Below are 6,957 nucleotides of genomic sequence, written 5' to 3'. Positions count from 1 at the left end.
TCCGCCCCGAGGCCGAGGCCGAAGGGGAAAACGAGGGATTAGAGCAAGGAAAGCTGCGGCCGTAGGCCGCTGTTTGCGCAGCCAAGCCCCCGGCGAAGCCGGATAGGGCGAAGCCCGCGGCTTGTATATATATATATATGTATATATATATATATATATAGCATATATATATACATATATATACATATATATACATATATATATGTATATATATACATATATATGCATATATATATATATATATATATATATATATATTATATATATATATGTATATATATATATATATATATGTATATATATATATATATATGTATATATATATATATTATATATATGTATATATATATATATATGTATATATATATATATATATATATATAGTATATATATATAAATATGTATCATATATGTATTATATAAATATATAAGTATATATATATATATATATGCATATACGTATATATATATATATATATATATATACAGTGCTCAACAAGGATGTACGAATGGTTAGCGAGAATGAGTGATGAGGACAATTTTATTTAAAAAAAAAAATTAGCATATTGTTGCATTATTTGACCTATTTTCTTTAAAATCTGTGATTTCCATGTAATTTGATCAAAGAAAAGTTACGTTTTTATCCTCTGCAAAATTACCGACAACAGCTATGAATACCGTCCGGTTTTTGCTGAAATGCACAATTTATATATATAAAAAAAATAGCATATGGTTGCATTATTTGACCTATTTCCTTTAAGATGTGTGATTTTCATGCAATTTGATCAAAGAGAAGTTACGTTTTTATCCTCTGCAATATTGCCGACCGACTCGCTCATAGGCGACCAAACTCGAACAAGAATGGTTTTTGCTGAAATGCACGATTTTATATATAAAAAAAAATAACATATGGTTGCATTTTTTTTACCTATTTTCTTTGAAATGTGTGATTTCCATACAATTTGATCAAAGAGAAGTTACGTTTTTATCCTCTGCAAAATTACCGACAACAGCTGTGAATTCCGACTCACTCATAGCCGACCAAACTCGAACAAGGACAGTTTTTGCTGAAATGCACTATTTTATATAAAAAATAGCATATGATTGAATTTTTTTACCTGTTTTCTTTAAAATGTGTGATTTTCATGTAATTTGATAAAAAAGAAGTTACGTTTTTATCCTCTGCAAACTTACCGACCATTTACGAATTTCGTCCGACTCATTAATAGCCGACCAAACTCGAACAAGAACGGTTTTTGCTAAAGTGTACGATTGTATATAAAAAAATTAGCATATGGTTGCATTATTTGACCTATTTTCTTTAAAATGTGTGATTTCCATGTAATTTGATCAAAGAGAAGTTACGTTTTTATCCTCTGCAATATTGCCGACCACAGCTATGAATGCCGTCCGACAGTTTTTGCTGAAATGCACGATTGGTCAAATTACATGAAAATCACACATTTTAAAGAAAATAGCCGAAATAATTTGACTATATGCAATCTATTACACTAATAACACAATAGTAAGAAACTTAATAGAGTGTAGTTTGATCCATACCACCAGTGATCATAGATGGCGGGCTGGACGAATCGTAGCTGTGGTCGGTAATTTTGCAGAGGATAAAAGCGTAACTTCTCTTTGATCAAATTACATGGAAATCACATATTTTAAAGAAAATTGGTCAAATAATGCAACCATATTCAAAATTTTTATATAAAATTGTGCATTTGATCAAAAACCGTCATTGTTTGGTTGAGGTCGGCAATTAGTGAATCGGACGGCATGTAGTTGGTAATTTTGTAGAGGATAAAAACGTAACTTCTCTTTGATCAAATTACATGGAAATCGCACATTTTAAAGAAAATAGGTCAAATAATGCAACCATATGCTATTTTTTTTATATAAAAGTGTGCATTTCAGCAAAAACAGTCAACAAACATCATTCTCGCTAACGTTCGTACACATATATGTATATATTTATATATATATATATATATATATATATATATATATATATATATATATATATATATATATATATATATATATATATGCATTTTTTTTTTACTGAATCTATGCCCCATACCTTGATTGTAACAGGCAAGTTGTATCACTGGTTGCACAGCTTCCTCAATGACAGCAATGAGTAGCCATCAACGGGACAGCCTCAGACCTGTTTTCAATGATAAGTGGCGTCCCACATGGCCCTGTGTTGGGTCCATCCCTGTTCCTTTTACTCATCAGTGATATCGACAGCACTGTTCAACACTCCAAAATATCCTCATTCGCAGATGACACAAGAATCACCCAAGAAATAAGGAAGATAGAAGACACCAACCTCCTTCAGAATGGCCTGAAAATGTATACACCTTGGCTATTGACAACATGAAATTCAGCAAAAACAAATTTGAGCTAATGAGGTATGATAATGGCTACACAAATACTATCCAACCCACCACAGCTCACGACCAAAGCGAATATAAAATCCTGGGAGTAATGCTGAAAACAAGATGGCAAGTTCACCACACACTTTGACAACATTGCTGACAGTGCCAGAAAACTATTGGGAAGGATCCTCAGAATATTTACATCAAGAAGCAAGGATTACATGATCATATTGTGGATGACCCTGGTACTACCTAAACTTGAATACTGATGCCAACTGTAGAACCTAGATAGTATATGTGAAATAGAGAAACTTGAGAGCATCCAAAAAACCTTCACCAGCAAAATTGAGAGTATAAAGACATAAATTACTGGGACAGACTCAAGTGGCTCAAACTGTATTCACTCCAAAGGTACAGCTAATTTACACATGGAAAATGCTGGATGGTCACTTCTCCAATATTGGAATGACACTCAGCCAGGAAAGAACAAGAGGGAAATCTTGTTATGTTGAAGAAATTGCCAGCAGCAACAGGAACACCACATAACTCTGAGTAAACTCTTCCACCAGAGCAGCCCCCAAGCCCTTCAAAAGTCTCCCCAACTACCTGAACACCACATCCTGCACATTTGAAGTATTTAAGTAATGGCAGGATGCCTTCCTACATGAAATTGAAGACACACCTCCCACATCATCCAAGTAACACGTGGCTCCACTAAAGCAAGCTGGTACATCATATTCCACTTCACAAGAGGCAGTTTCTGTAGCTGAGGTGTATTCACTGAAACTTTTGCAAGGTAAAGTACCAAGGTTATGGTCATATGATGGCATATACAACTTCCTATATATGTTCACAATAGTAATCATTCATCTGTGGCCTGGTCTGGCTTTGCAGGGTCATTCACCTCAAAGATATGTCAAATGAAAATCCTTAATTGACTTCCTATATTCTGATTGCAAACATTAATTCAATTTTTTTAATAGGTTCTTTAATAATTTGCGATATTGAGAAAGAATTTTCAAAATACCAATTAATGTCACTTCTTGAGCTGCCTAGTCAGCCTGTTCATTGCTGGGGATGCCAACATGGGATGGCACCCAGCAAAAGGATACTGATTTGCAGCAGGAAAAGTCTCAGATGATTTGTGGGTGAATTTTGTACACCGATGAGTGGTAGGGATGAAGGGCATTTTCAAGATGCTTTGTGAGTCAAACATGTTTATATAGGGTGAGGGAAGGCTTCGACCACAAAGCTGTCACCTTTGTCCTATTATTTGCGTGGACTGTTGGGGTAACAGTCGCTGCTGGGAATCAGAGATGTAGGATTTGAACCCTCAACTTGATTATGCCACCGGCAGAAATTTTATTTTGCAGATGGAATACTCATGTTTGACTAGTCCCTCACTACTTGGACTAGGGGGTTGTTAGGTCTATGGGACTTTGATGTTTTTGTGAATCTGAGGTGTGGAGTTGGTGTCAGGTCTGGAGTAGTTTGGACCTTGTTGATTTGAGGGAGTTCAAGCTCCAACAATCATGGAGGGTAGGGAGTGATATATTCAGATTTGGGAGGGACTTGCCTTGATGGATTTTTTTTTAACTCAGGAGTACACTGTCATGGTGTTTGTATTTGGCTACTAGTTCTGCTGTTTCTCCTGGGGAAATAGGGTATTTTTTTAAGGTAACATGGATACAAGGGATTATGGGGTGGGTCTGTTGTGGGTATGCTGGTATGGAGTGGGAGATTGTGGAGGTGAGGTGTCATTTCAAGGTGGCAGGGCAGTGCATTTTTGTACATGTGGTTCTAGGCTCATCCATCATGAATCTTATTCGGAAGCTGATATGGTCAGGTTCTTGAAGGTAGAGGGCTTCTTGTTTGTAGCAGTATACTGTGGACTGAAGATCTTACTGGGTGGTTTTGGCAGTAGTTTGTGTACTTAATTAGGTGGAAAACTGAGTGTGGGCCAGTGGCCAGTTATCATCATTACTTAATGTGTCCCAAGCATTGGTAGTCTCAATGGCAACATGAGCATGAGTATTATCTTTTTACACATCTTAAGTATCTCGTCTATAAGAATTGGGAGTTTGGGGACATGGAGGTTCATGCAACTCAAACATCTATAACCTGACACCAGTACCTCATAACATACATATACATCTCCTTTTATATGGGGTAGGGGAATGACCATGCAGACACCCACCCTTCACCTGTCACACAGTAATGCAAATTCTGTCAGTTGTCATCCTCCCTGTGGATGGTCATCCTGCCCAATACTTGGATTAGTGGCAATGCAAGACAGAATATTCATAGCAAGGCTCAACAGCTGATGGCAATATACCACCAGTCACTTCAATACATGACCCCCCCCCCCATAAAAAAAAAAAAAAAAAAAAGGGCCTCGTCAGTTTCTCATCCATTCAACACTCACCATCTCTTGCTCTTTCCCTCCCCATTCAACACATTGCCCCTGCCCCCACGGCCCCATTTCACCTGTCTTTTCCTGAAGCTCGCTTCATGCACCTGTCTTCGACACTTTTTTTTTAGCCTTTCTTCATTCTTTTAAGTGCTCAAGCTATCCCACTATTCTTTAGTCAACCCTACCTGCCTGTTCTCTGCTTCACCTCTTCACTTCTATTCATCCTCATAACTCCCAACATACTTTTCAATTACATTTAGGCTCTTCCTTTCTGCCTGCTCAATTTCCAAGTCTCTGCTCCATACAGTCATGGGCAAAATCACTCCTTCATACGGTCTCCTTTGTATTCGTCCTTCATATACCTATTCCTAATGATACTATTCATTCCTCCCTGATATTGACTTCCTTCCCTTACTCTATAATTCAGCTCCACTCCCTCACTCCCTACTATAGTACATGTGATCTTAATTACTAAGCTCTTCACTTCCTCCAGCCTTTCCCATTAAACACCTCAAACTCATTGCCATCCTTTTTTCCTTTCAAACACCTCCAACTTAATGCAATCGCCTCCCCCATCCATGTACATGTTGAATAATCAAGGAGACATTACACAACCTAGGCACAGTCCCACCTTTACCTCAAACTCTTTCGATTCTTCTTATAATAGCTTTAATAATGCAGAAACTTAACTGCTCAACAAAATTTCACTTGTACGTCTGCAACACATCCAGTCACACGCTTTCTCCAACTCCACAAACTAGGTATTCGTACATTTTGTCAAGAAATCACATCTGCCTTACAAGACAATTTTATCTAGGCACCTTTCTTTGTTGAACCCACACTGCTCCTCAATTACTCCCTCTGTTCACGCCCTAATCTTACCCTCCCATGTGACTTTCAAAACACCCAAGAGACTGATCCCTCTAAAGCTACTACATTCATGTTTGTCCTTTCCCTTGAAGAAATCTACATAAAACTTCTCACTCCACTGTCACAATTTTACTAGCTTCATTGGTGATTGGAGTCTGTGTGCATTTTTGTGTGGACATGTTGCAAGACTCCTTGTATATCCACAAGAGAAACTTATCATAAAGCCAGCACTTTAAGACTGACCCCCTAAATTATACTCCTTTTGACTGTACCCTCACCAAACATCTGAAATGAAATCTATTACATGGCGGGCTGGGACTACTTCAACATAAGTGAGTTTTGACCAGTGGTTCTCATCCTAGTCTATGGCTTGGTTTTGACAAATGATAGATTTCTACATGCAAGGAAAAGAGAAGAAAAACTTCCCTACTCTGTCCTGGCAGAATGAATAAATATAATTAAATTTGTTAACTTTGTAATAAGGCAATAAAGCAAAATGTTTGTTCATCAACCATTTTTTGGCAGGGTGGGATTTGGAAGAAAAATGAAGGGGAGCCATACAAATGTTGTGTATTCATTAAGGGGGAATGGAGCTAAAAAATAAAGTTGAAAACCACTGGTATAGACCATTACCCTATACTGAAACCCAACCATTGCAGAATAAGCCTAGCAATCACCAATCAGGGTAGAGACCAGCTGGGAGCTGTGGGTCTCCTACACGACAGACCTGGGTTAACATTGATTTCATTGTAGTTTCTGCTGCAGTACGGGCAACTTTACTGGGGGCAGCTCCCTAGCCAAGGGAGAGTGGGCAGAAGAATAATATACACGTACTTCACCTTCAACTGATCTGGAATTTACCCAATTTTTTTTCTTTTTAACCACTGGTATACTGATGCCTATGTACAGTAGGTGTAATGAAGTGCAAGTTGGCACATGAGGATCCCAACATCAGTATCTTAATTGTACAATTTTTTGTGGTTGTAAACGAGTTACCCCCGGATTCCAAGAACTGGTTTGATCACATTTTCCATTTTATTATTGCTCAGACTAAGAGTAATACAGCAGTGACTTATATTCGATAATGCATATAGCTTGATGCATCATATACATGGCAGCTGATGCTGCGCGCGAGAATTTGACTCGCTGAAATGGTTAAAGATCCCTGCCAAAGTCTCCATTGAAAAATTCATTCTGATCTTTATGAAAATAACAAACACAGACATTGTCCAGTAATGTCGTTACACATTAGTAATTGCACTAAAAACCCACTATTATTTGGAT

The sequence above is a fragment of the Oratosquilla oratoria genome, chromosome 14 (assembly GCF_046742065.1).
Source record: "Oratosquilla oratoria isolate Oo_2021 chromosome 14, ASM4674206v1, whole genome shotgun sequence".
Classification (NCBI taxonomy): Eukaryota; Metazoa; Arthropoda; class Malacostraca; order Stomatopoda; family Squillidae; genus Oratosquilla; species Oratosquilla oratoria.
The sequence above is the reverse complement of the archived record's forward strand: the minus strand, read 5'-3'. Positions refer to the sequence as shown.